The sequence below is a fragment of the Lithobates pipiens genome, unplaced genomic scaffold (assembly GCF_037356315.1).
Source record: "Lithobates pipiens isolate NorthernLeopardFrog02 unplaced genomic scaffold, aLitPip1_a1.2 Scaffold_16, whole genome shotgun sequence".
NCBI lineage: Eukaryota > Metazoa > Chordata > Amphibia > Anura > Ranidae > Lithobates > Lithobates pipiens.
The window spans coordinates 140,878,997-140,904,772 of NW_027507748.1; the positions used below are offsets into that span (position 1 = coordinate 140,878,997).

Genomic DNA, 25,776 nt, shown 5'->3' on the forward strand with positions numbered 1-25,776 from the left:
TTATCTAGCGTATCAGTTCTGAAAAGATGAGGAGGCAAAGGTCATTGTAAAGAAAAGCAATTTCCTTGAGGTTAAAAGATGGACACATAGATTATTAATTATTAATCATATTAATAAGTAAGTAAAAAGGACCTAAATAGAGGGTGCAAAAAGCATAGCTACATAGAATACTGTAAATGAAGCAAAAGCAGAGACTTCCTTGCGCTGCTAATCTTCTTCTGGTACAGCTTTCTCTCCAGCAAGGAGAACAGTGAGCAGCACTGTGGTGACATCACCAAATCTCACTTCTGAATTTCTGAGAGACAGGCAGAAGTGCCTTAGATGACCTCACATTTTAGATATAATTTTATGAGGCTGAAGGCACAGGAAGTGCACTGCTATATTACCGCAGGCATTTCCAGACAAATTAAATATTTTGGGGAACTGCTTGGGCAAAATTTTAAGTTTCTAGATGCTCCCTAAAACATAGCAAATAATTTTTTTCGAGTTCCTAGCCATTTTAATACATAGCATGGTTGATAAGAAGTTACTATGTTTTTGAAAACCCTGGGCCCAGCTATAAATGTTGTCCTTGGACTTTAATATTAAAGTTGAACTCAAATTTGATGATGTAATTAGAGCAGACCTCCACAATGAAAGATGACCTTGCTACTCTTAAACTCTCACCCCTCCGCATCATAACCCCCTTTTTTAAATACCTTTTTTTTTTTGCATTCTGGCCCTCCTTACATCACCTATCCTCACCTTGGCAAGAATAATGTGCCCTGTTCTGGTGCCTCCTGGGATTTGCAAGTCATATATCTTAGGAGGCTAAACCTTCTACATGGCAGATGGAGGAGGGCAGGCATGGCAGCATGTCTTTGGTCCAAGCTTAGCCAATATAACCATATAAAAAATACCATGCCTGAATTTTTTCATTGCAGGAGATATCTCTTCTTATGAATCACTCTCTTCGGATAACCTCTTGGAGCATTTATATATTGTGATTTAAAGTGATTGTATAGTCTCAGCCTTGTCTGTTAAAATAACAAACATGTTATACTTACCTACCATGTGCAGTGGTTTTGCACAGAGCAGCCCAGATCCTCCTCTTCTTGTGTCCCTGGCTGTAGCTCCTAGCCCCTTCCTCCTTTTGTGTCCGCCACAGCAAGCAGATTGGGGCACCCGAGCTGCAGCTCCATGTATCCATTCGGCCCCACCCCCTCTCTCTACTGGTTGGCTGAGTTTGATTGACAGCATAGGGAGCCAATGGCGCTGCTGCTGTGTCTCAGCCAATCAGGAGAGAGAGTCCCGAATGAGTACTCGTAGAGCATGTCACGCATTACCACTTGCTCTGTTCCCAGCCGTGGGATGTTTTTATCCATTTGTCTTCAATAATGCTGAAGAAGAGTGCAGCATTCCAAATTGGTGCTTCTGTTTTCCTATGTGTGGTGGATGAGCCAAGCTAGCCCTTTCATACAGCAGTGGGACAACAAGGTGGTAAGCGAGTGATCACCTTGGGGCGGTGTATATTTACCTAATATGAAGATGCATTGAAAGTTACTAAACCCAGGACACTGCATTCACTATATATGGTCTCCCACAGTACACAGAACATGGAAATGCAATAGTTTTAGTAAATATCAATAAATAAAGTAAATGTAATTAAATACTCCTTCTCATCAGCAGTATATAACAGTTTCGTGATTTCTGTCTGTTCCTGGTGAAGCTTGTAGGAGGAGTTTTCATACACGGAGCTGTCCTTTGCGGCTGCAGGGCTCCTGACCCTCTGTCTGAACATGTCTGGACAGTGCTGATTGGCCCTGTCCAGACAGTACTCTCCCAAAAAAAAAAAAACACCTTTCTAGCAATAATCACCAAACTGAGAATGTGCAGCCTGACTCCAAAGGCACTGTCTTATCCGGACTTGTCCAGGGGGACAGTGCAGGGAGGGGAGGATCTATGCATACAAGATCAAACAGCCTTTTTACACAATGCAAAATATTAATCCCTTAGGTTCCACAGTGAGTATAACAAGCATACTTTACTGCATATACAGACTGATTTTACGGTTGTGGGTTTAGTAACACTTTAAATCACAATATATAAATGCTCCAAAAGGTCTCTTCCATCAATCCATGAGTGGACAGTGAAAAGAGAAGCAGGAGACTAATGAGCTCAGTTTTTTTTCTCTCTGCTTTCACGTTTTGTCAAGATTCAAGTTCATACAGTGTTTGCATGGACAAAAATACATGTAAATGAATACAAAGCTGCATTTATTTGGGTCTTTTATATCTGTTTGGAGTTTAGTTTTCGGTTAAAAAAGGCTTAGCATTTACTGTGTATACCTTTTATAATGCACAACTTAGTAGAGATTGATTGAGAATTATGAGAAGTGTAATACAGCATTATCGGGTATTATCTGCTTACTAGTATGATAATCAACAAAACATCATTGTTTATCGGTGAATAATCAAAGCGAAAGTAGCATAGTTAAGCTATTATAACCTCAAATTGGCTGTCCCAGTGGTACGCTGGGAATGTGTAGGGGATAGTTTTGAGGCGGGTTCTGGCTGAGAATCTGGAATATTATGAAGCCAAGGAGTCTTGTGTCCAGCTGCTGAATAGCTGTGGACCTCCTACACTAGCCCCATAAAAAAACGGAGATATGTTACAGTATGCTTTGTATAATAAGCACATTATTTTGGGTCAAGTGTGTGGATAGACTAGAAGATGATGTCAGAAAAGAACCCTATGTTGCATGCTTTCAGCATTAATGTCCTGTTTGAATCTGGAAAGAAACACAAAATGATCCTAGGAGTAAATAGACATTTTGACCAGTACTCAACACTTTATGACAAAACTTGGAAGCTACGGAGAAAAAGGATATTGTTTTAAAATGAGCTACAACAAGACACTACTTTGTTTTTCCGGAATATGTTTTGCTTATATGCTTCAAGCCTGTCTTGCAATTCTTAAGTGTATTATGCTCGCCATGGCTTAAGGAATACACTTTCAACTGAACCATAAGTACTTAAAACCTTTATTTGCTTCCTGTATGCAGTCAAGGACTTGACACCCTAAATAATTGTGTGCCTGTCTCCATCTGTCCAATACATCACATTGATTGATAGCATAGTTTACACCAAGTAAAACAAGCCCTTGTGCCAAGAGTGCACAGATGGTTAAAACTCAACCAAACCCTTGCTCAGAGAGCAGTGTTGTTGATTACAGCAGTGTTCTGGTGGACATGTCAAACCTTTGGAGAGTGCTAAAGGCACCCATTGGATAACCTGCACAACTTTTTGAGATAAAGTGAAACACTTTTTAGTACAAAGTGTAGCTCTACCCCCATAGGAGTGTAGTTTGCGTGAATCCCTTTCCCAATAGTTTCCTCACAGCGCAACTAACCATTCAATCATTCTTCAGGCTCATTATCCAGTCGTAGGGGTATGCTTTTTATTGTAGAACTTAGGTTGGTATTTGGTAACGGTAGGATACTCCAGTAACCCTAAGCAATTATTTGAGGACTCAAGTAAAGAGTGGATTCAGTTTTGAAATAGCAATTTGAGAAAATGTATCTTCCTCTTTGTGGACAGTCCAAGCAAAGTCCTTTTTACCAGGAATTTGAACAGATCAAGCTCTTCAGGACAAAGGACACAATGGGCCCTTTAAACCCGCTGACTGGAGCACACGAGGTATGGCCTCAGCACGCAGTCTCCAGGATCTCTCTCACCAGTCTGTACTTCTGTACTCACAAATGTCCTTGGAAAATTGGTTGCCTCCTTCCATTATCCTCATTACACTTCCACCCCATGATGCGACTAGATTCTCAGACAGTTCCTCAGTCAACTTTCAGCAACTTTCAGCAGAGCAAGCCTCCAGGTCACCCATCTGAGGACTCAACACAGTGCAAGCACATGGCAAAACGGCCAGGCTGCTTTCTGCCTCAGAGTACTTATTCAGACTCCCAGGCACCATCTGGGCACCTCTCCCCAGGGATTGGCCATGGCTGTATTATAAGTCAGCTGCTAAATAGACTCTTTCTGTCCACTAACTTCCAGAAAATGTCTGGACCAGCCAGGGAGAAGCAATTAGTTCTGCAGCCACCTGGGCATACAACAGGCCAGAACAATCAACAAAACCAGAGTGGTTACAGTGATCCAGAACTAAATTTACATAATCCTAGCACCTATCTAGGAGGGTGCTACAAAAGTATTGAAACACTGAAAAATTTTGATGCAAACAATGTTTGGTTAAAGCAGAACAAAAACACAAATACCTCACCTCCACTTCATGATCTGATGGGCCCATTTTCCCTCACCTACATGGACCTCTTCTTTCCAGCTTCATATGAGTGGCTGGTTCACAGCTTTTCTAAATAAATCCAATAATTTAGAGGCTGGATGAAAGCTTTAGGCCCCTTTCACACGGGCGGGCCATTGAGGTCCACCTGTCAGTTTTTTAGGTGGACCTGAACAGACGCTCCATACAGGTCTATGGAGCGATGGATGTCAGCAGTGACATCCGGCCCACTCCGATACGCTAAAGTGTGACAGATGGAAACCCTAGTGTAGTATATCACTTTTGGTGGGTAAATAATCGCCCGATGCCGGATGTTGACCATAGAGATTTTTGGCGGGCCAGATGGTCCCTGAAGTCCCTATGATTGTTCGGGCTTCTACTAAGCTTCTGAAAGGAAAAAAATTAAGAAAAGGGGCTTTTCTTATTTTTCTTAACCGCTTCCTGACCGCCTCACACAGATATACTGCGGCAGAAGGGCACTTACAGGCAGATAAACGTACCTGTAGTTTGCATTTTAAGAGGCGGTGTGCGCGCGCCCGCCCACTGGGAGCTCGATGTCCACGGGCATACCCACCATTGCCTCACGGTGAGGAAGAACGGGGAGATGCTAATATAAATAAGCATCTTCCTGTTCTGCCTAATGACACTGTCACTGATCAGCTCTCCCTGTAATTGGGAGCTGTGATCAGTGACGTGTCACACACACACAGCCCCCCCCCCCCCCACAGTTAGAATCACTTCCTAGGACACACTTAACCCCTACAGCGCCACCTAGTGGTTAACCCCTTCACTGCCAGTGACATTTTTACAGTAATCAATGCAATTTTTTAGCATTGATGCTGTATTAATGGCAATGGTCCCAAAAATGTGTAAAAAATGTCCGATGTGTCCTCCATAATGTCGCAGTCACAATAAAAATCACTGAGAGCCGCCATTACTAGTAAAAAAAAAATTAGCAATAAAAATGCCATAAAACTATCCACTACTTTGTACACGCTTATTGCAATTTTTGTTTTTTTTACCAAAAATATGTAGAAGAATACGTATCGGCCTAAACTGAGGAAAAAATTTTTTTAAAATATATTTTTGGAGGATATTTATTATAGCAAAGTAAAAAAGAAATTGCGTTTTTTTTTTCAAAATTGACGCAATTTTTTAGTTTATAGCGCAAAAAATAAAAACCGCATAGGTGATCAAATACCACCAAAAGAAAGCTCTATTTGTGGGAAAAAAGGACGACAATTTTGTTTGGGATCCACCTCGCACGACCGCGCAATTGTCAGTTAAAGTGACACAGTGCCGAATCACAAAAAAATCTCTGGTCAGGAAGGGGGTAAATTCTTCCGGGGCTGAAGGGGTTAATATTTAATGTTGGTATTGTATTATACTCAGGTAATGTGTGAAATGGCATTACAACCAATAGTGTTTATATTTTTTTATATTTTAAAGTTGCACTTCTGTTTGTCAAAAAGCAATAGTTTTGTTTGTTTATGAAACTTGGTTTTATTTATAAACACGGTATATATCACGACGGCTAAATCTGTCTGTAGTGCATTTTCAAACCTTAATACCATAGATAACGTTATTCGATTTTTACTCCCAGGAGTATATAATGAGTTTGACAATTCTAGAGAAATGCCTAAAAAATGTATTACAATTTAACTAAACCCATTCGATTTTAGTTGACTAAAGCCTCGTACACACGATCGGATTTTCCGCAAGGAATTGTGTGACGACAGACTGTATGCCCAAAATCTCACAATTAGTACGCTCCATCAGACAATTATTGGCCAACTTTCCGCCAACAAATATTAGATGGCTGGCTAGTAAATTTTCGGCGGACAGCGGTCTGTTGTCAGATTTTCCTATCGTGTGTACACAAGTCCGTCACACAAAAGTACAAAGTACAAACACGCATGCTCGGAATCAATGCTCATCAAACACAACATTAGCAAAAGGTGCCCAAAAGCTGGCGTTCTTAAGTGCTTAGAACAGTATCAAAGCAAAATGGCATTTCTAAAGGAAAAACTGTCATTTAAAACTGATCATGACTGTAATGAATTGTCGGGTCTCGGCAATATAGATACAGATAATTGAAAAAAAGAGCATGGGATCCTCCCGTCCATTTCCAGGCCCTTTGGATCTGGCATGAATATTTGTGTTTGTTGGCCGACAATTGTGTACTGTTTGTATGCAAGACAAGTTCGTGGCACACTCCCTTCGGACAAAAGTCTGGACGCTTTGTCTGCGGAAAATCCGATCATGTGCACGAGGCTTAAGATGTACTGAAGATTTTAGTTGACTAAAATATGACTAAAACTAAAACAATTGAGATAACTAAAATACGATTAAAGCTAAAATTGCATTTTAGTAAAAAAAAAAAAAAATGACTAAAACTAAATCGAAATGTTGATGTCAAAATTAACACTGGCAGCCATTTTGTTCCGTGAACCAGCTTATTTAATTTTAGTATGCTACATGACTAATCATTTTGTGTTTCATGCCTTATTGGTGACTAGTTATTGTAGCCTGGATATTGATTCCAACCATAAAATGGTTGCCTGTACTTTCTGAACATTAGGGGATCAGGTTAGTAGTTAAAAGAATTGTAGCCACAGTCAGTCGTTAGTGTAGTGTACTGGGGGTGACTGACATCCTACTTGCAATATGTTCCATGAATGGTGTTCCGTAAATGTATCCCAAGACTCCTGGGAACCGGGGCTCATTCCTCATTCATGTTCCGCTTTTATTTAACTAATTTACCATCTGCTGGCTCTGATTCACCACCTGACTCTGCACTCTAATAAATAACTCGCTCATGTTTGGACTGGAGACCTTAGTTGTAGACATTCTCTCACATTTTCACATCCTATTCCAGTATGAGTTGTAATATCTGTTGACAAATGTAAGCATGCATTCACATCTATGTGTTAAAGAAAATGCCTTTTAGCCTTTGAGCATTTTACACGTGTTCTTTACATGCATTACCATGAATTTCTATGTAATACAGATTTTATTTTAATACACACTTCAAAACACAATTTTTTGAAACCGCACTGCACAAAGATGAGAATTGATTGATTCATAAAAACTGTACCTATCTGATTAAGTGTTTTACAGGCATTTTAAATGTGTGTAACAATGCAGAAATTTTTAATGCATCCTAAATCTTTTAACTGCTTTCCGACCACCCCATAGCAGATTTACTGCTACAAGGTGATCACTCTGTGCAGAATCGCATATATATATATAGATATATATATATATCTAGATATAGATATATATATATATATATATATATACACGTGATTCTGCACTTCCGGGTTTTGGGCATGAGCACACGCAGCTTCCGGGCTCTCTCTCGCTGTGATTTTACACAGCGAGTCCCGCGGACCCCATGTTTGCCGGGACCCACCGATCGTTCATTACTCTGACAGAATGACAGTCTGCCTACTATGTAAACAAGGCACACTGTCATTCTGTGAGCACAGTAGACATGGATCCTGTGTTCCTGTGAAGCAGGAACACCGAACCTAGAGCTGCACGATTCCGGCTAAAATGGGAATCACAATTTTTTGCCTCAGAATAAACATCACACGGCGTAACCTCATCTCACATTATACAAAAAAATGTGGGCTAACTTTACTGCTTTGTTTTTTGTTTTTTTAATTCATTAAAGTGGTGTTGCCACCCAAAAAAAAAAATTGCTTAAAATTCATAAAAAAATGTAAAAAAAAAATAATTGTAAAAAAAAATGTTTACTCACCTCTAAATGCCTGTTGCTAGGGGGTCCCTCATAGTCTGCCTCCTACATTGCCCGGGCTGGTGACATCACTTCCCCTCGGCACCGCACAGTCATCTGGGACCTGTCACGTATCCCAGACGACTGTACGGCGTATCGCGGCGCCGCTCGCACATGCGCAGTGGGTGCCCGGCTGTGAAGCCACAGCCGGATACCCACAGTAAGAATGCCGGCGGCGAACGAGGGGGGCTTCCTTCCCCCGCATCGCTGGACCCTGGGACAGTTAAGTGTCTGATTATTAAAAGTCAGCAGCTGCAGTATTTGTAGCTGCTGACTTTTAAATTTTTTTTTTTCCTAGAGGGCACCCCACTTTAACGTGTATTTTTCCCCCCAAAAAAATACGTTTGAAGATCGATGCGGAAATGCAGTGTGGCATAAAATATTACAACAACCACCATTTTATTCTCTAGGGTCTCTGCTAAAAATATATATATATATATATATATATATATATATATATATATATATATAATGTTTGGGGGTTCTAAGTAATTTTCTAGCAAACAAAAATGCTGATTTTAACTTGTAAGCAACAAGTGTCAAAAAAGGTTTAGTCTTTAATAAACTGACCTAATTTACAGACAGAAGTTCATCCCTTTGATCTAAAAGAACTATGTTACAATGTTTCTTTCTTTATTTCTGCCTAAGCATGTTGTGAGAAACTTGGCAGGCTGCCTGTTTTTTTTTTTACAGCTATCTGCTTAAGCAGAGAACTCTCTGCACCGAATGGAGGAAATGCTTTTTTAAGATCAGGAGGGGGGTAGAATAGCAATCTTGAGTCTTGAGCGATTAATCGTGCAGCTCTAACCGTTTCATGTCTTCAGATAGTAAAAGCACCTCCCTCACAGTTAATAAGCACTCCCTAGGCACACATTTAACCCTTTGATCGATGCTGATGTTAGCCCCTTCCCCGCCAGTGTCATTAGTACAGTGACAGAGCATATTTTTTAGCACTGATCACTGTAATATTGTCACTGGTCCCCCAAAAAAGTGTCAGTTATGTTTCCTATTTGTCCGCCATAATATCGCAATCCTCCTATAGGTCACTGATCACTGTAAAAAAAAAAATCCCATAGTTTATAGACTCTCTAACTTGCGCAAACCAATCAATATACACTTATTGTTTTTTTTTTAACAAAAATATGTAACAGAATATATATTGGCCTAAATTGATGAAGCGATTCGATTTTATTTTATTTTTTATTGGACGTGTTTTAGAGCAGAAAGTAAAAAATATTGGTTTTTCAAAGTTGTCGGTCGTTCTTTGTTTCTAGCGCAAACAATAAAAACCACAGAGGTGATCAAGAACCATCAAATGGAAGCTCTATTTGTGGGGGGAAAAAAAAGGACATTCATTTTATTTGGTACAGGGTTGCACGAAATGGCCTGGTCAGGAAGGGGGGCAAACCTTCTGGAGCTGAAGTGGTTAACCACTTGCCGATCGGCTCACACTGATATATGTTGGCAAAGTGGCACAGGTGAGCAAAACTACATACCCGTACATCACTCCGTCATCGGCGGCTAGCAGGTGCTCACTAGCTGCCGTGTCCGCCGGTGGCCTGCGATTGTGGCATAGAGTGGCAGAACAAGGAGATGCCTATGTAAGCAAAGCATTTCCCCGTTCTGCCTAGCAACATGACAGGGATCTACTGCTCCTAGTGATCGGAAGCAGTGATCTGTCATGTTCTAGTGAGCCCGCCCCCCCCCCTACAATTAGAACACGCTGAGGGAACACAGTTAACCCCTTGATCACTCCCTAGTGTTTAACCCCTTCCCTGCCAGTGTCATTTACAAAGTAATCAGTGCATTTTTATAGCACTGATCGCTGTATAAATGTCAATGGTCCCAAAATAGTGTCAAAAGTGTCCAATGTGTCCTCCACAATGTCGCAGTCACGATAAAAAGATCGCCGCTATTACTAATAAAAAAAATTAATAATACAAATGCCATAAATCTATCCCCTATTTTGTAGACGCGACAACATTTGCACAAACCAGTCAATATACGCTTATTGCAAAAATATGTAGAAGAATACATATCGGCCTAAACTGAGGAAGAAATTTGTTTTTTTATGTATTTTTGGGGGATATTTCTTATAGCAAAAAGTAAAAAAGATTGCTTTTTTTTTTCAAAATTGTCGCTCTTTTTTTGTTTATAGCGCAAAAAATAAAAAACGCAGAGATGATCAAATACTACCAAAAGAAAGCTCTATTTGTGGGAAAAAGGGACGTCAATTTTGTTTGGGTAAAATGTTGCACGACCGCACAATTGTCAGTTAAAGCAATGCAGCGCCGCATCACAAAAAAGGTTATTGGTCAGGAAGGGTGTAAATCCTTTTGGAGCTGAAGTGGTTAAAGTGATCCTGTTGTTTATAGCAGAAATGTAATTCTGCTGTAACAAACAGCTAGTGGGCAGGCCTTTTTTTCCAGGAGAGACATGCAATGTCTTTTCTGCAATAAAATGCCCCCACTTGCCTGCTTGCTGGCTTCTCCAGTGTTGTAAACTAAGCTGCACATGTGCAGCTCAGCTCACAGCGCCAGAACGCCATTCCTGCATATGTGCAGGAATGACGTCATCCTGCACCAACCAATGAAGATGGCTGAAGACTGGCACACTGGAGAAAATGCTGGCACTGGTGAGGGACTATTCAAAAAGTGAGCATTAACCACATTACTTCTGCCTTACTTGCTTTGACTTGCCTTCTGCTGGAGATGTAAGCATCAAGCTTCTTCTGTCACAGGATGCTGCAGGCTGCATTTTTTAATACAAATGTCTCTAGCGTCTAAAACTGCTGAGAGGGTGATAACGAGCACTTTTGGTAGTTGGGGGTATCACATAGATTAGATAGATTTCACAGCTTGTTGAAAATATTTTAGTGAGTAGACCCGATTCTTCACTCTTCTTTAGAGTGGAATGAAGGGACGGAGCAGGGAGTGCTTTTGTAGTGAGAATTGCAGCAGATGTCGGGGCTCTTTGAAGGATAGCCAGATATCTCATTACCGCTGTCTACGGTGCATGCGCCATAGACAGCGATGCACAGGCACACTGAGCTGTCAACGTCGATATGCCGTGAGTGCCGGCTCCCGTGCGCATGCTTCGTCGAATGACAGCGGCGGAGCAGCGAGACCCACCGAGAAGATGAATGCTCCAGACTACAGGGGACAGCGGTGACTTCGCTGGCTCCTGTGTCAGGTAAGTGACATATAATGGACTACTATGTGATGCATAGTAGTCCATTATGCTTTACCTTTGCAGGGAACAAAAGAGGAATTAAACCCATCAGGGTTTACTTCTTCTTTAAACGACTTGACATACTGCATTAAGATGGCTTTGCTCGTCCTCCTTTTGTAATAATAGCCATAGCAGCCAATGAAGCTGCTATGGGGCCTGGGGTTGGTCCATTAGGGATGTTGTTAAGGAAAATTAAACAGTTGGTTTTTCAGTATAGAAGGGCTGAAGGATCATTGCTAATCAAGGATTCCCTTGCGTGCAGTAAAAAGTATTTGCTTAGATATGTAGACTTTTTGCACTTATGCCACGTACACACGTAGCCGACTATCCGACGGACTTAGTCTGGCGGACTTCCCGCCAGACTGTCCATCGGACTTTCAGAACGAGCTACTTGCCCACACGCGGCACTTTTTCAGCGGACTAATACGGCGTACTAAGTCCGCCGTACTATCCGCCCTACTTTTGAAATGAACGGACTCGCCCACACACGCGGAGGAAAGTCCGCTCATTTCGAGTGCGTCTCCAGGTAGGCGGGGCCCGCGAAGGAGACGTCGCAGGCCCCGCCACCTGGTATGGACTTAAAGGGGAACCCCAACCCTGAAAAAAAATCGGCGTGGGGGTCCCCCCAGGTCCACATCAGACCCTTGTCCGAGCACGCTACCCGGCCGGCCAGGAAAGGGGGGGACGAGCGAGCACCCCCCTCCGAGCCGTACCAAGCCGCGTGCCCTCAACATGGGGGGTGCCTTGGGGAAGGGGGGCCGCGCGGCCCCCCCACCCCAAAGCACCTTGTCCCCATGTTGATGAGGACAAGGGCCTCTTCCCGACAACCCTGGCCGTTGATTGTCGGGGTCTGCGGGCGGGGGGCTTATCGGAATCCGGGAGCCCCCTTTAATAAGGGGGCCCCCGGATCCTGGCCCCCCACCCTATGTGAATGAGTATGGGGTACAATGTACCCCTACCCATTCACCTGTAAAATAAAGTACAAAAAAAAACACAACACACAAGATAAAATAGTTTATTGCACAGCTCCGGGGGTCTTCCATCTTCCGGGGTCTTCCTCGCCGCCTGCCTCTTCTTCCGACTTCGGGGGTCTTGTCCCCCTCTTCGGTTCTTCTGCCGTGCCGGGCCACCACGCCTTCTTATAGCTCTTTTACAGGCGGTGGCCTGGTCTTCTGTCGCTGCCGCCACCGCCGCCTTCCGTTCTTCTTCTTCTTCTCCTTCTTCTCCTGGAGATGTTGACTCGACGCTCTCTCCTGCCGCAATGCCAGGGACGCGCTGCGCGGCGACTTATATAGGGACAAGGGGCGGGGTCATCGGTTGATGTCACATGGGTTGATGTCACGTGGTGACCCCGCCCCCTTACGATGTCACAGTCCCGGAGGATGCTGGGACTGTGGCTATGTGACATCAACCCATGTGACATCAACCCATGTGACATCAACCGAGGACCCCGCCCCTTGTCCCTATATAAGTCGCACGCAGCGCGTCCCTGGCATTGCGGCCGGAGAGAGCGTCAAGTCAACATCTCCAGGAGAAGAAGGAGAAGAAGAAGAAGAACGGAAGGTGGCGGCGGCGACAGAAGACCAGGCCACCGCCTGTAAAAGAGCTATAAGAAGGCACGGTGGCCCGGCAGAAGAACCGAAGAGGGGGACAAGACCCCCGAAGTTGGTAGAAGAGGCAGACGGCGAGGAAGAAAGCCGGGCTCCTCCGCTAGCAAAAGAGCTAGAAGAAGATAGCGGAGGAGTCCGGCGAGAAGACCCCCGAAGACGGAAGACCCCCGGAGCTGTGCAATAAACTATTTTATCTTGTGTGTTGTGGTTTTTTTTTGTACTTTATTTTACAGGTGAATGGGTAGGGGTACATTGTACCCCATACTCATTCACATAGGGTGGGGGGCCGGGATCCGGGGGCCCCCTTATTAAAGGTGGCTCCCGGATTCCGATAAGCCCCCCGCCCGCAGACCCCGACAACCAACGGCCAGGGTTGTCGAGAAGAGGCCCTTGTCCTCATCAACATGGGGACAAGGTGCTTTGGGATGGGGGGGCCGCGCGGCCCCCCCTTTCCCAAGGCACCCCCCATGTTGAGGGCACGCGGCCTGGTACGGCTCGGGGGGGGCTCGCTCGTCCCCCCCTTTCCTGGCCGGCCAGGTAGCGTGCATGGACAAGGGTCTGATGTGGACCTGGGGGGACCCCCATGCCGATTTTTTTCGGCGTTGGGGTTCCCCTTTAAGTCCATACCAGGTGGTGGGGCCAGCGACGTCTCCTTCGCGGGCCCCGCCTACCTGGAGACCTGCTCGAAATGAGCAGACTTTTCTCCAGGCGGGAAAAGTCCGTTCATTTCAAAAGTACGGCCGACTGGCGCACACACGGCCGGATTGTCCGCCGAAATGCGAGTCCGGCGTGAAGATTGGAGTGCAAAACTACTTTCTAAGACTGCCGTACTTTCGGGTCAAAAAAGTATGCCGGAGGCTACACACGGGGGGATTGTCCGGCGGACTTGAGTTTGCCGGACTTTTCCACCCGATTTTTTGATCATGTGTACGCGGCATAAGAGGTCGAGAATATTTAAAAAAAAATATTGGCCCATCCCAATGAGAGACCCCATGTTGGCCAAAATATTACCATCTAAACCTAGTTTAATTTACAGTGAGGGAGACAAGTATTTGATTCCCTGCTGATTTTGTAAATTTGGCCACTGACAAAGAAATAATCAGTCTATAATTCTAATGGTATATTTATTTTATTTTTATTTTTTTTTGGATATTTTTGTTGTTATTCTGTCTCTTACTGTTAAAATAAACCTACCATTAAAATTACAGACTGATCATTTCTTTGTCTGTGGGCATATGTGCAAAATCAGCAGGGCATTAAAAACGTTTTTTCCCTTACTGTACAGAAGAGCACCGGGTCTGAGAACAAAAATTGTAAAAAATTTTGCGGATCCTCCTCAGACCTTTTTCACACTGGGGTGTATACACCGCTCCTCCACTGCTTCTGCCCATTGAAATGAATGGGCACCGCTGCTGAAGCGCCTGCAAAGCGCTTTGGCAGTGGTGCTACACGGGGCATTTAACCCCTTCATTGGCTGCTAGTGGGGGGTTAAAGGCACTATCAGCCACTATCGGCCGAATAGCGCCGCTAACATGACGGTAAAGCGCCGCTAAAACTAGCTGCGTTTTACCATCAACACCCGCCCGCTCCAGTGTGAGAGCAGCCTTAGAGAATTTCCACCTTTCTGGATAAAGTAGGCTTCTACAAGTGTAGAAGATGCTAGACATGTAGAATTAGCAGCCACAACAACAGAAAACATACTGCTTTCCAATCTATACACACAGGGAAACTGTATGAAATAAAGAAATTTCTTGTGATAGTACTTTTGTTACCTGCATGATGAAGTGCCTGTGCGAGCTCTACTACGTGGGTAGAACTACTAGAAAACTTTCAAAAAGAATTCACATGTTCAAAATATACATAAGGGATATCAAAAGCATAGTGTATCCAACCATTTATGTTTTATTTCATAATAAGGATCCCAGTCTATTACATTTTTTGGCATAGATAAGGTCACCAGAATTTGGAGGGGACCAGGCCTCAAGAATATGAAACATGATGGATCTACGAATTAGACACTTTAATTCTACATGGCATGAACATCGATATCGATTTGGACTGTTTCATCACAGATTTGTAGAAATTAGCACTAATTTGTTCGTTCCTCTTATAAAAAAAATTGCATTAGGTTATTCTTATGGGTATCCTTCTAATTTTTAGATAGTTTTATTTTCTTTCACTCTATTTGTATTGCTTTTAGGTATTGTTAGCATTTTCAATAGGACATAGATGGTACCATATTTGTCCACAAGATGGCGATAAGAAGATGTTGCTTAGGTTTTTACAGATGTCTAAAAAAGTCTTTTAATGTTATTTGGTACCCCTTTACACCTATTATTTGCCAGCATTAAAGTAGAACTATCGGCAAAACTTTTCTTTTTCATTTTGGAAAAAGTAATGGCTATAACCCCTGTAATTCTTTTAATTTTCACCATCTGTACCATTGCCAAAAATTCCCTGTCCCATAGCTGAACAGGAAGTGCGAGGAAATCCCTGTAAATTAAGGGAACTCCTTGGGGACCCCTAGGTCACCATAAGCCCTCATGCACACTGGACGTTTTTTCAGCTGCTGTTTTTGGCTTCAGGCTGGTTTTTGGCAGGGGTTTTCTGGCTGTAAAAAAATCCAAAACTAGTGGGCCTTGAGAGGAGTTTTCTCTGCTGAAAACATGTCACAGGAGTGCAGAATGAACTGCATTCCTGTGATCCAGAGAAGTAGAGCCAAACAAGCTTTGGCAGTATTTCTCTTATAAACCCACAAGTGCTTTTCTTTATCACTACTATTCCCTTATATTGGCTTTTAAAAATTTACAAAATGCAGCAATTTAGCAATTGGATAAAGTGGTTTAGTGCTGGGAAACACTTTTTGAAAGATAAAAAGTGCATGTTATATACAACTATATAAATCGGACAAAAGAGGGACAGAGGGACTTTGTTCCAAATCAGGGACAGTCCCTCGAAATCAGGAACAGTTGGGAGCTATGGGCACAGGTGTTTCTAGGCACACTCACATTCCAGGATATGCACTGTTATTTTTAAGGGAGAATTCCAGACAAAAGGTAAGTTTTAGGGACACCTTGTGATACTAGCAGTCAGAGGTGGCAGTGTCTTAGATGATATCACGCTGCAGATATGAGATTCAATGCACCGGAGTAACGTGGCAAAGGAAGTGCTCTGATTCTTTTTAGGAGGCATACAAGACAAAGGTAAAATTTTCAGGGTACTAATTGGGCACAGCTAGCAACTTTAGATGTTCCTTATAAGATAGCAAATCTTCATTATGTGAGTTTAGGTCCACTTTAACCTCTTGCCGACCAGCCGCCGTCATTATACTGTGGCAGGTTGACTCGTTCCCGCAAATTGCCGTAGCTGTACGTGGGCTTGGGAACTCGCTTTTACTCGCTTCCATTGGCCAGTGGGGGGAGCCAATCTGGGGGTCCGGTGGACTCGATGTCCGCTGGCCACCCGCAATCGTTCCCCGAAATGACAGACCAGGGATCTGCCTGTGTAAACAAGGCAAATCTCTGTTCTGACAGGAGAGATCACACAGATTCAGTCTTTTTCCTATGCAGGAAGACGGATCTGTGCATTTCCCCAGTCACACAGTCCCTGATACGGTTAGAAAACAAACAAGGAACACATTTAAGCCCTTGATTGCCCCTGATATTAACCCCTTCCCTGCCAGTGTCATTAGTAGAATAACAGTGCATATTGTTAGCACTGATTACTGTAATGTCTCTGGTTCCCAAAAAAGTTAAAAAAAATTCAGTCAGGTGTCCGATTTATCCACCGCAATGTCGCAGTCCCGCTAAAAATCATTGATCACCGCCATTACTAGTAAAAAATAAATAAATGCTAAAAATGCCATAAATCTATCCTCTATTTTGTAGACGCAATAACTGCGCAAACCAATCAATATATGCTTATTGTGATTTTTCTTTTGCCAAAAATATGTAGCAGAATACATATTATCAACCTAAACTGATGAATAGATTTAACTTTTTTTTTTTTCATTTCTTTTTTTTGGAAATGTTTTATTGCAGAAAGTAAAAAAAATTATAATTTTTTTTAATTGTTTCAAAATTGTCGCTTGTTTGGGTACAGCGTCGCACGACCGCACAATTGTCAGTTAAAGCAACACAGTGCCGTATCGCAAAAAATGGCCTGTTCAGGAAGTGGGTACCTTATTTATCGGCGTATAACACGCAGTTCTTCCCCCTTAAGATCAGGGGAAAACAGTGGGAGCGTGTTATACACCTATCCCCGCTGATCCGCCCCTGACTGCGAGAGGAGCCGAGTCTAGCCGAAGTACACTTGGCTTTCTGTATGTCAGCGGCGCTCACTGCTCTCACAATCAGTGGAGGCGGGCGAGATTGCGAGAGGAGCCGAGTAAAGCCGACTGTACTTCGGCTTTGTGTATCTCGGCTCCGCTCGCTCCTCTCCGCTCAGTCAGCGGAGATCGGCGCCAAATTTAAATCAGGGCAATCCTGAAAAGAGACTGGAAATGCTGCAAAGGCACTGGGCAAGGCTGCAAAGGCACTGGGCAAGGCTGCAAAGGCACTGGACAAGGCTGCAGATGGACACTGGGCAAGGCTGCAGATGGATGGGCAAGGCTGCAGATGGACACTGATAAGGCTGCATTGATGGGCATTTATATGTACGTTTTTTTTCCTTAAACTTTACTCCTAAAAGTTTTTTTCCTTAAAATTCCCTCCTAAACTTGTGGTGCGTGTTATACGCCGGCGCAATTTATACCCCGATAAATATGGTAATTTCTTCCGGGGCTGAAGTGGTTAAATTAACCTGTCACCGGGTCTGATCATCTGAAACTAAAGGTGCTACCAAAGAGCAGGCATCACAAAGGGGGTTATTTACTAAAAGCAAATCCACTTTGCACTGCAAGTGCACTTGGAAGTAAAGTTGCTGTAGATCCGAGGGGGACAGGCAAGGAAAATAAAAACCAGCATTTTAGCTTGCACATGATTGGATGATAAAATCAGCAGAGCTTCCACTCTTTTCAGATCTTCCTCATAGGCCTCTTTCACACTACCAATCCGTTCAAGTCCGCCTGTCAGTTTTTCAGAGGTCTATGGAGCGTCGGATGTCAGCGGTGACATGTCCGCTGACATCCGACCCGCTCCGATCTGAAAAAAGTGTGACGGAGGAAAAACCTCCCCATCTCCCATAGGGGAGAGCGGCGCTCTGACAGGTCACTCCCTGCGCAGTGTGCAGAGACGCACCTGTCATCTTCCTCTTCGACTGAGCGATCCCCACTAAGCAAGCCGATATCCATGTGTGAAAGGACCCTTAGATTTAGAGCTACTGCACTTCCAAGTACACTTTTAGTGCAAAGTGGATTTACCTTTTGTAAATAACCTCCAAAATGTGTTCTATTACCTTCCTTTCCCTGCTTGTTATGGAGGCCATGACTTTACGCCTAAGCTTTGACTCTGGTGCTAAGCATCTCCCAACTACCACCCCCCACCTGCTACGTCTAAACCTGTCTATATACTAGTAGATTTTAGAATGAATGTTTGTATGAATTTGATGATTTTTTTTTTGTACATTTGATGACTGAATGAATGTCATTTAAAATGACTGCAAAATATAATTTGCTCTTAAAAAAATTGATTATGGAATGAATAGTGATTTTCCAAACAAAAATCACACTCACTGTTTAGAAATTTGTTTGTTCAAGAAAGATATTCCATCCTGCTCCTCCGAAATTTCTGTATGGATTGCATGAAATTGTGGGGGCGGTTACAGCGGTTGAATGAGTTTCGTTCAGCAGGCATACTGGCCACTAAAAGCAAAAATGAGCATTATTCCTGCTGCGACATTAAAGCAAAGCATGCCACGGTTTCCTCTGCAGCTAAGGGAGAAGCAGTTATTGGGGGGGGGGGGGGGGGGTTGTAAAACTGCAGCTCAACTGCAAGGTTTTACCCCCCCCCCCCCCCCCCACAGATGTTATTGTGAACAAGCCCTGATAGTGTATAGACATGCACACTTCTTTGCCAGCAAAGTGCTCTCAGTGAAGAGAGGTTGGCGTCAGGTAGCTTATAGACACGTACAGCAGGTTGAAACATTAGAGATTCCATTTACAGGAAGGCTGACATTTCCTTGTTATCAGCACTATTTAAATATCCAGCTACTGTTTATATGGCTTAAAATATATTACCTTTGATTGTCTGTTTGTCTCTTACATTATGGCGTGATTTCTTAAGTGCCTTTTATATGCCTGCCCAACACTGGAACTACTCAGTGTATGTATACAGTTGTATCAGAGCACACACAAGCGAAACAGATTTCCCCGCACACAAAGAAAACCAGCCAAATATTCAAATTGCTTGTCTTGGCATCAGCTGCATTTCTCGGAGCCATATATGCTCTCCCTTCCTTTCCTTTGTGGTTGGGCTAATTGATCTGGGTGGGAGTGCCATGAACTTAATGGCAGCCTTAACAAATGGAGGCGAAAAGGCAACCCTGCTATTTACATTTCAAAGTAAAAACCTGTTTAATCTCCCTTGTGTGCCAGATAATTAAGAAAATGTTAGGGTTCTATTTAGTGGAGTATTCACCTTGTTTTATACACATCTTAATGCAAATAGAATGGGCCTAATTTGACTAAATTTTAGGCATATACACATGATGATTACATGCAGATTTTAATTTTCAGACCTCACTTTTGTCTTATTTTTTAGGGCCATTCATGAGATTTCAGTTGTTGTCCCTGATGGGGAAAATGCAATTAGGACAAAATGAAAAGGCAAAAAAAATACTAATTTCTTAAACAAGGATGATTATTTTATTTAAACAGGGAAAATAGACTACCACCATTAATAATCATCTTGACGATTTAAAAAAATCTAATTGATTCATCATTGAAATCATGAAATTGTATTTTTATTATAGCTAGCGTAAGTACCAGAATTTTGCTGCTTTTATGCTTTCTTGTAACTCCCTTTACAGCACTAGGGAGGGGCAGCACTAGGAGCTGATTGGCTGTGTTGCATGCACATGTACCTCCGCTCCTCCCAGGACCTCCCGCTCTCTAGCTCCCTTGTTACCTCCTCCCATGCTCGCCTTCAAGACTTCTCCAGAGCCTCTCCCATCCTCTGAAACTCCCTGCCCTGATATATCCGATCAGCCTCTACCCTGTCCACCTTTAGGAGATCCCTGAAAACTCATTTATTCAGGGAAGCCTATCCCACACCCACCTAACAACTGTCCCTGAGCCACCCCCATCAAATCATTCTCTGCAGCTATTACCTTTTGTACTACCTCCTCCCTTTAGAATGTAAGCTGTACAAGCAAGGCCCTCCCGTACCTTTTGTATTGAGCTGTACTGTAATTATGTTGTCCCCCCCTATACATTGTAAAGTGCTGCGTAAACTGTTGGCGCTATATAAATTGTGTATAATAATAATAATGTACTGACAACGAACATTCTGACAGGAGGAGAGAGATGAAAGATTGCCCATCTCTCTAATGCTGCTCCTTTGTTGCCCAATCACAGGCTGGGTGCAAGGAGGTGACCAAACTGCATTGCTTAAAGTGGTTATAAACCCTTCCATATACCCAATGAAATGACTTGCCTCGGGTGATACACAGAAATGAAACAAATCTCATACATAAGCTGCACCTGTTTATCTGCAGCCCTCTCTTTTCTCTCTTTTAACAGTTCAAAGTGCAAAATTCATACAGCTTGTCTGAGCTTTCAGAAAGCAGGGGGTGGGGAGCTGTAATTTCACTCTGCAGAGCTCAGTGAGAGATGATTGGAGAGAAGGGACACATCACTCTTCACATAGTACACAGGAACAGAGCTGAGGCTGTCAATCACAGGCTGTGTGCTGGAGTTCCCTTCCCTGTCACTTTTTATCTCTGGTGTCAGGAAAACTTGTCAGAAGTGACTCATGCTGATAGCAGTGGAAGGAGGCAGTAGACAGCAATCACACTTAGTGCTCTGGATTGAAACAAGTACACACTGTAGAGAGATATGCTTTAGGGCTAGTTCACACCATAGAAACGCAGTCTGGATGTGTTCCAGATGCTTTTGTGCATGCATCGCAGCGGTCTTACAAGCGCACTTTTTTGGGAAAAAATGCAATTTTTGAATAAAAAAAATTAGACAGTTATGCCGAGTAAATTGATACCCAACATGTCACGCTTCAAAATTGCACCCACTCGTGGAATGGCGTCAAACTTTTACCCTCAAAAATCTCCATAAGCGACATTTAAAAAAGTCTACAGGTTGCATGTTTTGCGACCTCGGGATGGGGTGTTTTTAAAAAAAAAAATCTTATTTATTTTACTTGATTTTATTTATTTTTACACTGTTTTAAAAAAAAAATGGATCACTTTTATTCCTATTACAAGGAATGTAAACATCCCTTGTAATAGAAAAAAAGCATGACAGGACCTCTTAAATATGAGATCTGGGGTCAACAAGTCTTCAGATCTCATATTTGGACTTAAATGCAATAGAAAAAAAAAAATGGCATTTTTAAAAAATGACATTGAAAAAATGTACCTTTAAGAGGTATGGGAAGAAGTGACGTTTTGACGTCGCTTCCGCCCTGCTATGGTATAGAGAGTGGTGGGGGCCATCTTAGCCTCACTCGTCTCCATACCACAGACAAGACAGGTCACGATCACCTCCGCCGCTATCGATGGCTCCGGTAAGCACTTCTCCTGCCGCCAATAACGGTGATCTCACGGTGAACCCACCGCAGAGACCACCATTATCATACACATGGCCGGCACCTGAAGAGATGGATACCTCGGTTGTGGCAGCAGCTGCTGCCGTTACCGAGATATCCCTCTTCAAAAAATGTACGTACGTCAGCTTGCGCTGGTCGTAAAGTGGTTAAAGCGCGATCAGTAGCATAGTTCTATCGCACTGTAATTTGCCCCTTTCTTTGATTTAAAATACCTGGTTGATTCCGCCTGTTTCTGTGTCTCCCTGTGTGTGATGACCACTGTAATTGTGGCTGCTGATCCGTGATACCGTGGTCAGTTTATGTGCCTCCGTCATACCCCTGTGTATACACAACCTCTCTTCTTTCCCTCTCTCATTTCCTTCCTGGATGTCATTTCCTAGTCTGTGTGTGAGAGCCGATCTCCTCCCCGCCCCTCCCCTCTCCTCCTGCCTCTATTCCAATGTAATCGATAACACAATTACTTGTATCGTCTCTGTATTAGCATAATATTCAGTACAGTATGTCCGTTTTTGTTTTTTTATTATAATCCTAAATACCTTTTTGCACAGATCCTCTGTGCAGTCACATGATCTCCCTCTGCTGGCTGGCTGATATCATTGGGGAATCTCAGCCCCTCCCACTGCTGTCCTTAGATCGAGGAAGGAGAGCAGAGGGAGATCATGTGACTTCACAGGAGCTGTGCAAAAAGGTATTTAGGATTATATTTTTAAATGATCTTCTCTAAAACAGAGAGGATACAAGAAATTGTGTTATGTGACTTTACAACCTCTTTAAGGCTCCATGCACACTAGCTTAAAAAAATGCTCCTAGCAGCAGCTTTTGAGCATTTTTTTTGTTTCTAGAAGCAAATATTATAATCCTATGTGTCCATGCACACTATTTTAGTCTAGAGGCATTATTTAAGCTTCATCATTTAGGAACAGAAAACTCTTTAGCTGAACTCTAGGCAGATATAGACAATAGTCCATTGATGTAGGGTCTGGTGTCTGTTGCCGACATTCCAGTTTATATATTCAAAAATAATGTAAACCCCCTTTAGAAAAGGCACTTTCGAGGCAAACAATACACCCAAAAAATGTATCATAAATCTATAAATTTATTCCAACATGTTAAAAATTAGTGTTCACAGACAGTAAACAAAGAAAGAAACATATAAAAAAAGAACAAACACAAGAGGGCGCCTTCATCTAGGTGTAGCGATTTAATTAAAAAGGCATATAAAACAATTAAAATGCACTCACTAGATAAAAGTGGATCAAGGTTTGTCATAGACCCATATAGACCTTCATAGGATCACCATGAGGCTGCAGAGCCCAGCAGGCACGTGGCTGGTTGAAGCAGAGTTCTTGAAGGAAGTGCAGCTGTCAGGCTTCAGGCTGGAACATAAGCATCAGCAGCTTTCTGAAGTGGCAAGATGGCTGCAGCTCCAAACTAGCACCTCTTACGGCTGGGTGAAGACAGGAAGTGGTGGGGATGTGACTACATGTTTCAGGGCAGAAAGGAGGGCCCCTTTCTCAAACCATCTCATGGTGCGAATGGACTCTTAGGACTCTTTATTTTATTTTCACCTGGTACAGTAAGTCTATTGTTTTTCAAGAGAGCAAGCTAACCTGCAGATGCAGCAGAGGAATTGGACAAATCATTTACCACTGACAGGGGTGCTTACAATGATCAGCTTTTATTTATTTATGTAAAACCTTTATTACAAACAGAAGGAAAAACTGTTGTAACTACCTGTAAATTATTAGCTGGAGTTCAGCTTCAATGTGTCAGTGTATCTAAATCTGCTAGTACATCTAACACTCCTCTACCCCAGACTGACAATGCTGCTGTCCAAATGTGCCCTCTGTGCTCCTTCTTCCAGAGTGTAGGCACGCTGTACACAGGCCAAATGTACACAACAGCTGCTAAACTCACGTTTAGGAGCAGTTGGGCGTTATTTTTTTAGCAGCCCCTACATTCTCCTTTATGTTATCTTATGTGTACATGTACACTGAGTCGTTTATAGGAGTTTAGAGGCAGTTGACGTTGCAGGCATTTATTTGAAAGCAGAAAAATTTGCGCTTCGGACTGTGGTTTACCAGCATTTTAAATGCCAAATGCTTGTAACCGCGGTAAACCACATTCATCCGCGTTCGTGTTTGTAAGCATTTTTAAAGGGGGAAAAAAATTCTGATAATTTTTAAACGTATAAAAATGTTTCCTACATCAATGGATGAGTCCAGTAGCGAGAAACTCACGTAATTTTCTACTTCTTCAGAGCCTCACAAACATCAGATACCCATAATGAGATTCATAGTAAAAACGCAAAAAATAAGACCGCTACATTATCTACAAGCACACTGCTCTCTCTCTGCTCTCTCTTCTCTCACAGAATGGCTGAAATAATTAATAATACTTGTTTTTTGTGCATTGTTGGCATTTTGGAGGGTCTCCCGAGGTTATCTTTAACCACTTTAATACCAGGCACTTAGACACCTTCCTGCCCAGACCAGTTTTCAGCTTTCAGCGCTGTCGCAATTTGAATGACAATTACGCTGTCATGCTACACTGTACCAAAACAGAATTTTTATCATTTTGTTCCCACAAATAGAACTTTATTTTTGTGGTATTTTATCACCTCTGTGGTTTTTATTTTTTGCACAACAAATAAAAAAAGACTGAATAAAAAAAAAAAATAAAGTTTTTCTTTGTTTCTGTTAAAATTTTTTGTAAGTAAGTTTTCTTCTTCAATGATGGGCACTGATATGGCTGCACTGATGGGCACTGATAAGGCGGCCCTGATGGGCACCGATGAGGTGGCACTAATGGCCACTGATGGACACTGATAGGTGGCACTGGTATGCAGCACTGATGGGCACTCATAGGTGGCACTGATGGATACTTATGGGTGGCACTGGGTACTTATGGGTGGCACTAATGGGTACTTATGGGTGGCATGGATAGGTGGCATGGCTGGGCACTGATAGGTGGGCACTGAAGGGGAATGATAGGTGGCACTGCTGGACACTGATGGGTGGCACTGATGACACTGATGGGTGGCACTGATGACACTGATGGGTGGCATTGCTGAGTGATATACCGCACTGATGACACTGATTGGTACATGATGGTGCCAGTCAGTGCCCATTTGTGGGCACTGACTGGCACAGATTAGGCATCATTTGCACATGTGGATGGCCAGGGGTACATACCTGGCCATCCACATGTTGCCCACTTCCCTGGTGGTCCTAGTGGAGTCCCTGGTGGTCCAGTGCGGTCATCTGAGGGGGGGCTGCGCTGATAAACAATCAGCGCAGACCCCCCTATCAGGAGAGCCACCGATCGGCTCTCCTCTACTCGCGTCTGACAGACGCGAGTAAGGAAATGCCGATCACCGGCTTTTCCTGTTTACATCGTAATCAGCTGTGATCGGACACGGCTGATCACGTGGTAAAGAGCCTCCGCCGGAGGCTCTTTCCCGAAATCAGTGTAGCGGTGTGTCAGACTGAGCGACTCACCGCTCCACCGATCGCCCCGCGGGGGTGCGCGGTGGCATGTTATCCTGAAGGACATCATATGATGCCCAGTCAGGATAATGAAACCACTGCCCGGCCGTCATTCTGCTATAGGCCGGGCGGGAAGTGGTTAAAAACCACTTCTAACCTCAAATGCTCATAAGCACTGCTAAACTCTCAAACTCATTATGTAAAAGCTGTAAAATGGAAGTTTTCCACTTTCGGTTTCCAGCTGTCAGTTTTCAGCGTTCAGAAGAGGTTTTCAACTGCCCTGTGTATATAAGCCCTAAAAAAAAAACGTATGCAGCCAGCTCATCTAAGGATTGTGAAGCTGCAATATATTCAATTTTTGGGATTTGAGTTTAATACCGCTTTAAATTTATTTATGAATGTGAGCAGTGTAAGTACCTGACATGCAGTTCCTTTACAGCAGGGCTGAAGTGTGCAAGGAAGAAGCAGCACATGCAGCCAATCAGTGTTGACAAAAAACACGCTTATAGTGTTGACTAAAAACACGCTGATAGGAAGAGAATGCAATGTGACAGAGATGAGCTTATCACTATACTCAGTGGCGTCGCTATGGGGGGGGCGGGAGTGCGGCCATCCAAGGATGGAGAAAGCCTTGGTTCCCTTTG

General features: G+C 43.2%; 1 protein-coding gene across 1 annotated transcript in view; it reads left to right on the plus strand.

Annotated features, from left to right (window-relative positions):
- The window catches only part of SH2B2 (SH2B adaptor protein 2), a 150,332-nt gene that overhangs the window by 92,435 nt on the left and 32,121 nt on the right, over nucleotides 1–25,776 (plus strand). The gene's annotated exons all lie outside the window — the stretch shown is intronic.